This window comes from Cimex lectularius, unplaced genomic scaffold (genome assembly GCF_000648675.2).
Source record: "Cimex lectularius strain Harlan isolate CLEC.00 unplaced genomic scaffold, Clec_2.1 scaffold152, whole genome shotgun sequence".
Taxonomy (NCBI): Eukaryota; Metazoa; Arthropoda; class Insecta; order Hemiptera; family Cimicidae; genus Cimex; species Cimex lectularius.
The window spans coordinates 805,247-818,539 of NW_019392749.1; the positions used below are offsets into that span (position 1 = coordinate 805,247).

Here is a 13,293-nt window from a genome sequence, read left to right on the forward strand (position 1 = left end):
TAAGACTGGATCATTTTTAAAAACAAATTAAATCCTTTCCCGTCAAATTGCACGTGATGCTAAGAAGAAAAAGATCAAAGGCGGAGTTTCTGTGTATTTATGTTCAAAATTTCACTGAGCCTTCTACAAGTAAGGTAACCCTTCCAAATAAGGTTTGAGACCTTTCCACCATGACACTTCACGAACCTCCCTCAAACTTGACATACATTTATGTTCACTCATTTATACGGAATTCTTTTCATACGTAATTAGTCTACTAACTTTAAATCAAAAATCAAAAGTCGTCCACCTATTCATCAGAAGCGAAGAAAAATATGATTTGGTCATTTAATCAGTATGTATAAAAGTCAAATAATGTTTGTATTTGTGCAAACATTTCAAATATGAATTGACTGAAGCAGACCAAAACAAAGGGGATAGACCGACCAAAATGAACAGAAACCATGGAACTACAGGTTCATCACCGCCATGAATCCAAAAGGAAATGTCACAATAATAAACTAAGATTATTATTGTACAGTCTAGAGTAGTACGTTTTTGATATTTTATGTTTTTGTTCGTAGTTTGACCATAAAACCATTAGACGTACAAAATCGTATCAAATTCCGACACAATAAAGACACATGTAAAGATAAGTAGATAGATGTATTGATATTTGAGAATGAGAGACAAAAAAAAGAGAGAGAAAGAGAAAAGGAGGGAGTGTGATACTTACCTAATTTAAATAAATAGTTATATAGGTAGATAGGCAAGTGGAGAAATAAACGCAACGGCAAAAAAATCGTTCTTTAGTACAGTCCTATCGATTATAACGTTTCAATGAACAAATTTGATTGTCACGCTTTTACAGAAACTTCATTAAACCATTTTGTTTCTTTCGACTATGAGGACTGCAAAATCTTTGCTCAAAATAATAGGAGTCCAATAAATCTCAAATTGAATCTCGCTTTCACGCAGGCAATTACACGCTCTACATACCAGAGTAGCAGTTCTTTCTCACTTTATTTCCCCCTTTTTTCCCCTTCAATTTTGACCTGGCGTGACTGTTAAGTGTAACTCGGGTCTTTTGTCTCCCTGGCCCGTGTGCCACGCACACTAGAACTGCCGCTGTTTACATTTTACCGGCTTCCATTGTAGTAGTACCCTGAAAGCAGCTCTCTACAGTCCTAGGTCTCAACACAAAGGTCAATGTAAGGTCAATTTTAGTCCACACGTAAACACTTGTTATATTCTCGTTGTATTGCATCTATTCATACATTATTAAAACAACATATAGATATAACGAATAAGAATCATATAACGATCAAGAACCACAAGAACCATTTTTAATTTTTTTTTTTTTAATAGCCAAATTCAATTCATCGTTCTTATAAATTCACTAGTTTCGTGGTCCGTTTAACCAATTAATAACTTTCAATTAATTAAGGTTTTTAGTTGAGATAAAAAAGTCAATGTCACGAGCGGGATTCGAACCCTCGACCTTCGGCTAGATACGCCGCTACTCTACCACTTGAGCTATCGTGACTTCGATCCACTCGGACACTAACTTTGAAAAATAGCAAAAAGGAGGGGGAAAAAAAGGTGGGGTTGAGATGGGAAGTTAGTGTCCCGATGATCAAAGTCACGATAGCTCAAGTGGTAGATAGCGGCGTATCTAGCCGATGGTCGTGGGTTCGAATCCCACTCGTGACATTGACTTTTTTATCTCAACTAAAAACCTTAGTTAATTGAAAGTTCTTATAAATTTATATCGCTTTTATGTCATATTTAATTCTCACTAAGTGTTTTAGTCTCAGCTGGTCTTATGATGAATATAAAATGAAATTCCCTAAAATAAAAAGCTAGTTCTCTTAAAGAGAACCGTACTTTCCAAAGTGTGCTAAATTACCTCAAAATCACTGTATGTTTTTTTATAAAAAAATTGACAAAAGAAAAAGACAAAATATTATAAAAAATCATTAAATGAAATACAATACATTTTGTAACATCATATTTTCGATTTATCTTGAATAGTGAAAAAATTGTTTAGGTACAACCATTTTGAGAGAAATTAAGAGAGGAAATGTGGAATTGAAGAGTAAAAACATTTGATTTCGATTAAATTCTATTTTAAAGGCACTTTATTTCAATTAAATCGTCTACATTTTATGACATATAAGTAGGTATTACAGCCAACACGAAATTATCATCAGCCTGAACTGTATTATTATTTTATTATTCAGCCAAACAGTCCGAGAGTTTTAATTAAATTTGAATTGTGAATAAAATTGAATTTTAAACAAAATATGAAGAGATGTGCATTCACAATATCTTCATGTAATGACGTGAAAAACCAAGTTGTAAATAACAATTTACAATTACAAATAAATGACGTTAAGAAGAAAACATGAAAAATGTATATTTCATCTTCGTGCAATCTTCAGTAGATGTCTCTTTGTTGCTTCCTGCGATCATCTTGTTTCGAATTATACACGATACGAAACTTCAATAAAAAACATTTCGTGAGAAAATTGTCAAATTATGTGCGTCACGAAAACAACTTCGGCACGACGAAACAGAAGGATTGCGACCACTTTCCATTTAAGGAGAGCCCATCGGTGATCCTTGCATAAATGACGATTCCGTAAATATTTTTCAAGGGCCATTGACCACACAGGTTCATATTTGATACTGTAAACTGGTTTAGCTGAGATTATCAGAAGAGAAAACCGCAAGTTTCAACTGTTTTTAAAATTGCTTAAATTTTATAACCAACTTGTATAGCTAAATGCACATAGTTCAGTCAAAACAATTAATAATTCAAAGGAATATATGTCTAGAATCAGTAATTCACGTTTAATAATTAGAAAAAACCTAAAGACGTTAGAGTACGACAGAATTGGATAAACAGAAATTTTAGGAATTATTTTATATTCTACAAATTGTTTGCAATGATTATTGCTTATATATACTTTATACATTTTCTATTCAAGAAATATTTTGATTAATAAATAAATAAATACGAAAAACTTAATAAAATTAGACTTATAATTGCTATTACGTTACAATACAACATATTAAAACAATCTGAGAAAAAATACATGCTCGACAGCAATTTATTCCGTTTGAGGTTAATACAAATTATTCTAGAGATATTTTCTTTTTAATTATATTTCTTAACTTAGCTTTATTTCTCGAGATCACTATCTTATAATATTTTTTATTATTGTTTAGATTTTTGTGATTATTCTCTGTAATTGTCCAACTTTTTATACAATTACAAAGGGGCGAGTACGGTGGTTCGAATGTCTAGTTCTTGTATGTAATTGATCCTTTATAAGGGTCCTTTCGTTGTCGACAAGAAAATCCACGTCGGCGTGGGTAAAAAATAAAAACAAATTTCAAGTTCAAATGTATAATAAAAGTTGGGCTACCGACTGGGGAAAGTTCCTCGGAACAACCGGGCTACTTTTGAAGGGGGTTAGTCTACAAGCCGGGCTTCCTTTAACTGAATTTTCACAGGAGATAATAAGCAAGGCGATTTTTTTCCCATGTTAGCAAAACAGCAAAGAAGGACAACGCTTTAAAAAAAAGTATCGGTCGCAAAGTAAAGAAACGCCCGCAAATGGGCAAGAGAGCTTTGTGACGCTTTAGGCTCATCGGCTTTGATAAATCCCTTGTAATCCGTTGACCCTCGGCAACCTGGCAAGGGCTTTTAGGGTCAACATTTTTTTCAAGGGTTTATATCTAGAAAAATATTTCTTTCTTTTATTGCACTTAAATCGTCTTAATTTAAGACACGCTGGAAAAAAAGGAATAAAATGTGTGTTCGTAGGAACTATATATTTATTTGTTTTTATATTTGTACGTACAGGAAGAATAACATCTGTGTCGACCGACTACGTATCTACCTCACAATGTGAAAGTAACAGTTTTAGAGAGGGTAGATTATTAGAAAAATCACGGACAGTAAATTCGGACGCAATTAAGATGTAAAGATAGGTAGATGTATTGATGCATGAGAATGAGAGAGAAAGAAAGAAGAACAGAGAGTGTGTGATAATTCCATAATTTAAATAAATAGTTATGTACGTAGATAGATAAATAGAGATCGATACAGATATAAATATATACAGAAAGAGAGAAAGCTAGAGAAAGGAGAGAGGATATCGATAGAAGATAGGTAGATGGAAAGAAAGAGAAAAAAAGAAAGAAAGAGAGAGAGAGAGAGAGAGAGAGAGAGAGAGAGAGAGAGAGAGAATTTAAATTAAATTAAATAAATAAACAGTTATGTAGGTAGATAGATAGAGATATAAAGATATAGAGAAAAGAGAACGATAGAGAAACGATGAGTATATGGATAGAAAAAGGGATAGAGAAAGAACTAGTTAGACAAATAGATAGAAGATAGATAGATATATAGATAGATAGATATATGGATAGATAGATAGAGAGAGAGATAGTGAGACTTACATAATTTAAATAAATAAACGGTTATGTAGCTAGATAGACGTGTAAAGATATAGAGAAAGAAAGAAAGATAGAGAAAGGAGAGATGATATAGATCGAAAGAGGGATAGATAGAAAAATAAACAGACATATAGATAGAAGATGGATAGATATATAGATAGATAGGTAGATAGATAGATAAATCGATAGATAGATAGATAGGAGAGAGAGAGAGAGAGAGAGAGAGAGTGAGAGAGAGAGAGAGAGAGAGAGAGAGAGAGAGAGAGAGAGAGAGAGAGAGAGAGAGAGAGAGAGAGAGAGAGAGAGAGAGAGAGAGAGAGAGAGAGAGAGAGAGAGAGAGAGAGAGAGAGAGAGAGAGAGAGAGAGAGAGAGAGAGAGAGAGAGAGAGAGAGAGAGAGAGAGAGAGAGAGAGAGAGAGAGAGAGAGAGAGAGAGAGAGAGAGAGAGAGAGAGAGAGAGAGAGAGAGAGAGAGAGAGAGAGAGAGAGAGAGAGAGAGAGAGAGAGAGAGAGAGAGAGAGAGAGAGAGAGAGAGAGAGAGAGAGAGAGAGAGAGAGAGAGAGAGAGAGAGAGAGAGAGAGAGAGAGAGAGAGAGAGAGAGAGAGAGAGAGAGAGAGAGAGAGAGAGAGAGAGAGAGAGAGAGAGAGAGAGAGAGAGAGAGAGAGAGAGAGAGAGAGAGAGAGAGAGAGAGAGAGAGAGAGAGAGAGAGAGAGAGAGAGAGAGAGAGAGAGAGAGAGAGAGAGAGAGAGAGAGAGAGAGAGAGAGAGAGAGAGAGAGAGAGAGAGAGAGAGAGAGAGAGAGAGAGAGAGAGAGAGAGAGAGAGAGAGAGAGAGAGAGAGAGAGAGAGAGAGAGAGAGAGAGAGAGAGCGAAAGGGGGGAATAATGAAGCAGTGAGAGATATACATATATAGTTAGATTGAGTTAGAGTGATAAGTAGGTAGGTAGATAGATGGTGAGAGAGAGAGAGAAGGTTCGAAAGAAAAAGGGTGAAAGAGATGTGTCGAGGTAGAGTGACTGGGTTGATACTAGGATGGTACGGCAGAATATACCGATAAAGTAGAAATATCACTAAAAGTAACTTTTGCGTTACTAAAACTTCTATAACTAAATCTGTTGTCGAAGAGAAAGGGTGAACGTAGATAGAATAGGTAGTCACCAAAATAAAGATAAAAAGAGGGAGAAAAGTAATATAGAGACATACAGAGAGTAATGGAGAGGAAGTAAAAAGAGAAAGAGAGAATAGACAAACAGGTAAATTGAAATGGAGAAAGACATATAAACGGACAGAGAAAGAAGGAGTGAAAACGCTTATTAAGGGTTGTTTAGATGAAGGTGTTAAATTTATCAAGGGAGGAAATGATTAATTATGCACTAACGTAATTGATAATCAGTAAACTAAACAAGCCAAATCACTGCAGAGGTGTTGGGTCCCGCACTGTCACGCAGGCCGTTCGACCGATTGACTGTAAAAATATAAAACTATGAAAGTCAATGAAATAAAAACTGAACTCATCAACCATCATAAATTTTGGATGAAACAGAGTTTTTAATAATTCTTACTTCAATCGAGCAAATTATTATAAAAAATGTAGTCATGGTTTTAAATTATGTAAATTTTCATGAGGCGTCACATTTTTAAATTTGACGAACTCTTGGAAAAGTTTCATTATTTACATTAAGGGGGTTCCTAATGGTTATCACTCTAGCCGGGTCTCTAGAAAAGCTTATCCAGATTTAATGTGCCACAGTTATTTTTTTTTTACTGGCTATTTTCGTACTTCCACATTGGTAGGATGGAATGCCCGGCGTAGTGGAAATAAAAACTCAGCGTATTTCTACTTTGGCGAATGGGCTTTGAAAAAAGCCGGTACTCGTCGAAATGATGGTGCGACATGCATGCATTTACGCCAATTGACGGTCATTGTACATTCATAACGGGGGGGGGGCTACATTCACGAGATTGACCATTATCAGATCAGAGGAAAATGATGTTGAACACTAGTTGAAAACGTGAAAACAGTCACGTTCTGACGATTCTTCTACATCTGTACTGATATGGCCGCTGTTTTTATTTTCAATTTACTTAATTTCATGATCGTTTCGTTTATTTTGCAATTGGAAATATAAAGGATGGACGCAAACGTTCCGAACAGACTTTGTGATCTTGTTGACTTGATGATTACGAGTACTTGATATTTGCTACGCTTTTAAAAATATCATAAACTATTACGTATTTTAAAAAAAGTAAAAGAGTAAAAGTTGTAAAATTTTAATTTTCCTTTAAATGAAATTCTCCATGAAAGAAAGAGTGTAAGATTTTGCCAGTCGTTTATGGATTTATGAGCATTATTTAGCATAATATATAACGTCTGCCCAATTATATAATGTCTGTTCTTAGATTGCTTGTGCTGCTAGAAGAGGGACAGAGTTCGAGGCTAGGATTTAGGTATTCGGCTGTATAAATATGTCGGTGGTGTAAAGAACGTAGAAGATTGGTCTTAGGATACAACCTTGCGGAACGGCCTTCATCGGTTAGAAGCCTGAAAAAGTGAGATTTTTACCAATGGGCCGAGTGGCAGGATTTCAGAATGAAGTCGTGAAGGATACTTTTTTAATGAAATCTAGAAAAATTTCTAAACATTAATACTTTTTTTCTAGGGCAGAGGGTATTGTGTCAAACAGTGCTCGACAGTAGAACCTAAAACTAAATTGATGGTAGGTGAGAGTTGAATTTCAAGAATAGCGTGGTGTTCAGTGACCGTTAGTTAATGAATATTCGGAGATCTGAGATGCGGTCTGGTGTGACGTAGGTTTCAGAAAAACATTTTCTTTATCGAGCCAACGTTTCGATCTTTATTGAGATCATCGTCAGGGCTAAGTGTTTGTTTTCTGTGTAGAAAGTGGGCACTCTCAACACGATAATGACACAACTACACAGAAAATAAACACTTTGAGCCCTGAAGATGATTTAAAAAAAGATCGAAAGAAATGTTTTTCTTAACCTACGTCACACTAGACCGCATCTCACGATCAAGATTAGCCTTTTTAGGAGATGGCGTTCGAAATTGAGTTTGGTCAGAGGAATTTTGGTCAGAGTTGAGAGCAGATTTGATCTGAGGTCTGTATGTTTGGTATTGGGGTTTGGTATGTTGTACGAATTGTTGCATTGAAAATGATATTTAAAAAAATGTCTCCTCTTATTATATTCTTGAAGTTAAAAAAATAAACTTGAAGAGACTAAGTAAATTTTTCTATCAAATAGTAATGACATCCCTAATAGCAGAAGTTTTACCAAAAATATATTATTTCGATTGTTCACATGAGTGGGGTTTGTTGTTAAAAAATGTATATTTTTACATGGTTCAACCCTGAATGGAATCAGCGTTTGAAAAGTGACTGATTGATGCTGTAATGCAAAGAGGAGCGTCGGAGTAATTTGTAACGATTCGACCTATTATGCTGTTAAGACCATTTCCCTTTCAGATCCGGGCGGGTCGGAGCCGCTCATCGGTGCGAGGCCGACTATCGGATTACTGTGAAGGACGACGACGTTGCTCTCGAATCCCCGGAGGCAACCGTGATAAAGAAACCGGTGCCTTTCCGTAAAAAGGAGTAAAACTTTTCTAGTAAAGAGGGGGAAAAAGGAAAACCTTTGCAGGTTTCGTGGAAGGGGGAGACTTTCCCTGCGAGGCCCAGGGGCGGACACGCAACCGACCTTGGCCCTTACATTTGGGAAATAGCGTGGTTCTCTCTATTCCCTTAAACGCTCTGACATTTTGACTTGGGATTGAACTCACAAATTTGGTATTATGGCGTGTGTTTCCTTTCATAAAGAAGTAACTACTTTTTTCTTCCCTCCAGCAAATTTACAACAGCGTTATGCTATTTTATGACTGTATGGAGAATAATGTGACACTACTTCATATTAACTTTGCAATACTGCGTTTTAACAAACATCTACGTTTAATAAAAGATGTGTGAAAACGAAACACGTTCAGGAATGTAAATTAATTGGGTTTTGAAAATATACAAAAGATACATTTCTAATCAGATTTACTGTACCAGAAATTGTTATTTTAGGTGCGTATTCATATTTATAATTCCTTATACAAAAAGACTTTGTATTAATAATATAATATGCATATAGAACGTTACGCATATGGATATAATATGCAATACAACTTATAAAGTTTCATTTTCAGTTTTAACATTCCAATAGACACAAACTGAACATTATTAAAGATATGTGTGGTGTTAGGTTGGGCCATTTATCTTTATTAATTTATTTAGAAATCGTGAGATGCGGTCTGGTGTGATGTAGGTTTTAGGAAAACATTTTCTTTATCGTGCCAACGTTTCGATCTTTATTGAGATCATCTTCAGGGCCTGGGATTTACAAACATTGTTTACATATAACAATTACATTTTGGATGTGAAAAAGTGAATTTATACAATGCAAAATATATTTTNCAATGTTTGTAAATCCCAGGCCCTGAAGATGATCTCAATAAAGATCGAAACGTTGGCACGATAAAGAAAATGTTTTTCTGAAACCTACATCACACTACACCGCATCTCACGATTTCTAAATAAATTATTAAAGATAAAGGGCCCAACATAACACCACATACAACTCTATCAAATAACACGTTGTAACTACGATCCGACACCAATAACAAATAAATCTGACGTAATCTACAAAATCAACTGTTTAAACTGTCCGGCTTTAACTTACATCGGTCTTACATCCCAATATCTGGACAAGAGAGTAAAGCAACATATCTATGATTGCAAAAAACCTAAGCAAAATCCTACAGCACTCGCTACCCACCATTTTGAACACCAACACAATTTCTATTTCAAAAGTCCAAAAATATTACATACAGAACAAAACAAACATGAGCGTAATTTCTTAGAACTGGTTTATATCAACAGAGATAAACGCAGCACCAATTACAGAACAGACACATGTAAACTCAGTCGCAGCTACGCCAATATCATTAATCAAATTCAATACAGATAAGATACCTATATCATCACATTACATTCCACACATCAAATATTTTTCACATAGTCTAATTGTCGAACAATTTAGCTTTCCTTTTCCTATTTATCCCTTTCTATATAATCCTGAAAGGATAATCTGGCCGAACCATTACCAATACATTGTTTCCCTTCGTGCGCTCTTTTCATCTCAAAGAAGCCGACGCCTTATACAAAAATGTCTTTTCTATACCGACTTCCTTCCCCAACCCCTTCAAAATCCAACGTATATAAACATAAAACAGCAAAATCTCACTGGCACGCAAGAATGGCACAATTACACAGAAGACAAACACTTTGAGTGAGTAGAAATTCTTTGATTGAATATATTAAAAAAATATATATTTTGGATTGTATAAATTCACTTTTTCACATTCAAAATGTAATTGTTATATGTAAACAATGTTTGTAAATCCCAGGCGCTGAAGATGATCTCAATAAAGATCGAAACGTTGGCACGATAAAGAAAATGTTTTTTCTGAAACTTACATCACACCAGACCGCATCTCACGATTTCTAAATAATTATCGATTAACGGTCACTAATCACCACACACTTATAAAGTTTATCAATGTCAATTTTTCCGTCCTCCTCTTTTCATCCCCCTATCTCTTTGTCTACTTATCTTTATATACATATCTCTGAGAACGTTTTTATTATTCTTCATATAATTTATCCGAAGATCGTGGTTTCGAATCCCGCTCGTGACACTAACTTTCTCATTTCAACAAATACCTTATAAAAAGTTTAATTAATTGAAAGAAGTAATTTATTAAATTTTAACAATACCATAAAATATTTTGTTTAATTGTAGGACCAAACCGATTGAACGATGAAATTACTCATCGAATAGAAACGAGTGAAAAGTTTAATTATTTTTTCAGAGTTACAAAATATTTTGTATTGTATTTATAAAAACACTTTTTCAGCATTGTCTTATGTTAGTTTAGAAAAATAATATATGCACAAAAAAGCAGAAATGAAATTTCAGCGTGAATACTTTGATTGAATTTTTTAAAAACTTTTTGTTGTTTTGTTATTTGATTTTCTTGTATTAATTCACAGGAGAATTTGTTATGGATTTAAATGCGCTTAATAGCTTGTTGGAGTTGTTAAACGATTAGTGGATTTGACATCTACCAGTTGTTCAACTAGCTTACCCACGAACCGAAGCCTAAAATTAATATAAATTTACAATTGAAATTCTATGTAACATGGTGTCCAAAGTCTTAAAGAACGCGGATGTTTCTGAGATGTTAGTCTTTTTTCGGAAAGTTATGAAGGTGATAGATGTTGAATTTATTTTTTCCCTAAACAAACACGTTTCTGAAATTACATTCACCTCAAAAAATATTGACGGTGGTTAACTTGAAATAAAAACATAACCGGCCGCGAACTTGAACTCGGCATTGGCCATGAGAAACGCCGGCGAAGGCTGAATGTCGCGTTGCGTCAGTCCTGTAATTTGTACCAATCATACCCATCTTGCTCATTCGCCAATCCAGTCATTATTCACAGACAGATGTTCTTTTGTTTTTGACAATAAGACAAAACAGTCAAATTTACGTGACATGAGAAATAAAAAAAGAATCTCCAATACACGCTTTTAAAAATTGGTCAAAAAAACCTCGGAAATGTTTACTCTGTCGCAACAACCATGTTAAATTATAAAACGCAGCGACCACTGCCTATCAGTTCAATTATTAAAAATAATATCAACGTGCTCATGTAAGGGATATAATCTTTAAAAGCTCGACGAAGGAACAGAACGTTTTTATTTCAAATTAGCAATATCTGATTTTTAATTGAAAATTATTTTTTTTTTTACGAGGGTTCGGAGTAGACACAGGTAGAATAGTAGAGGACATATCAACCCCCCTCAGGGTGCCAGGTTTTTGAAAAAAAAAACATTTGTAAGTATGTCGGGTTTGAATGCAGGGGATTCGAACCGGGGACCTTTACCTTACAGTGATGAGGGCCGTGTCAACGCCTAAAGACAGGAACACACTTACCCGATGCTACGCCATGCGACGCTACCCGATGCTACCCGACGCCTTGCCACGTTTTGGTGGGGTGTGCACATCTATCCGACGCAAGCACACATCGCGTACAGTCCACAGCGTTTATCACAATAATCACTATCACAGTCGCAACGCATCTTTTGTTCTTAATGCACTATTTTGAGCAAAACCTTGTAATAAATTGTTAGTTAAATTTTAGGAGCACAACCATCTAATAAATTGTTTGTTAAATTTATTGTTTTAAATAAAGTTACTCCTAACCATCATAATTAAACAATGTTTATAAAAACTTATGCATTTTTTATCTCGTTTAATTTGGTTTACATTAAAATAACATGTTGTAATTAATATAACGACAAAATTACATGTACTTAATTTGAAATAAACTACAAAAAATATGAGTGTCCTGTTCTGATGCTACCCGACATTACAAAATGGTGTAATTTTACGAGCAAAACTATGAAATAAACTGTTAATTAAATTTTATGAGCAAAACCGTGTAATAAATTGTTCCAATTTTAGTACATGCACCACCGAAGCGAGTACAATAAATTGTTAGTTAAATTCATTATATCAAAAAATCATATTCCGGTGTTTTGATTAATTTTCTACCAAACCATTAAATTAATTTTTTAAATAAAAACTAATTGATTTTTAATCACAGGTAATTTGGTTTATATTAAAATAAGTATGTTGTAATTAATATAACGACATTAATACATGTAGTTTGGATAAAAATATGAGTGTCGGGTTCTTTTGTCTTTGACTGTACTCGATGCGACCCGACGAAAATCTGGACAGTGGGGATCGCAGACCGTCGGGTAGGTTACCTTTGCATAGCATCGGGTAGATGTGCACGGGGGTAATGCAACCTTATGGAAAATCGGAGTTTGGATTTGCGTCGGGTAGCATCGGGTAGATGTGCACGGGGGTAATGCAACCTTACGGAAAATCGGAGTTTGAATTTGTGTCGGGTAGCATCGGGTAACGTCGCATGGCGCAGCATCGGGTAAGTGTTTCTGGCTTTAAGCCGATATGGACGGACTGGAGTGTGTGGTTCAGCCAAACATTCCAACATCCGCAGTATTCAAACTGCCCAATCCTTAATCCTACGAAACGTCCTTAATGTTCCGTTTTATGTATCGAACCTTACTACACATACAAACATAAATATTCCTTCCGTTCAAGATGGAATCCGTTCTCGTTACCGCAAATTTCACATTAACTGCTTTCATCATTTATATTTACTCCCAACCACCTTAAATCAGCACACCAAAAACCTCGCATCCCGACGAATTCCCTCGAATCCTCCTCGCGGACTGAAGAAACGATGGATCTCCTAGGAAGTGATGGTGATGGTAGTTAAAGTGATTATGAACAAGTATTAAGCGGGCAACACACTTACCCGATGCTATCCGACTCCTTGTCTCGCTTTGGTAGGGTGACGGTTTATTGGCAGCACTGATTTATTTGGCGTAAATCTAAAAAAATCCAAAATCTTCAATCTAAAACATGGCTTTTCACCCCCAACTATTTCTGGTATCGATTGTGTACAAAAAATATATGATATAAATAATGTAAATAAACAATATATAAATATAAAATTTTTCATGTCCAGTTTATAATTTAACTTGTAGGCAGTTTTTTCTGTCTTATTATTTAGGTATTATTTAGGGTAGATGCGCACGGGGTTAATGCAACCTTATGGAAAATCGGAGTTTGGATTTGCGTCGGGTAGCGTCGCATGGCGTAGCATCGGGTAAGTGTGTTTCTGGCTTAAACC

The 13,293-nt window shown here is 35.1% G+C and overlaps 1 protein-coding gene across 3 annotated transcripts in view; it reads left to right on the forward strand.

The window, feature by feature from the left end:
* Window positions 1-13,293, forward strand: part of LOC106672627 (Ig-like and fibronectin type-III domain-containing protein 1) — a 383,279-nt gene that overhangs the window by 102,547 nt on the left and 267,439 nt on the right. The window lies entirely within an intron of this gene.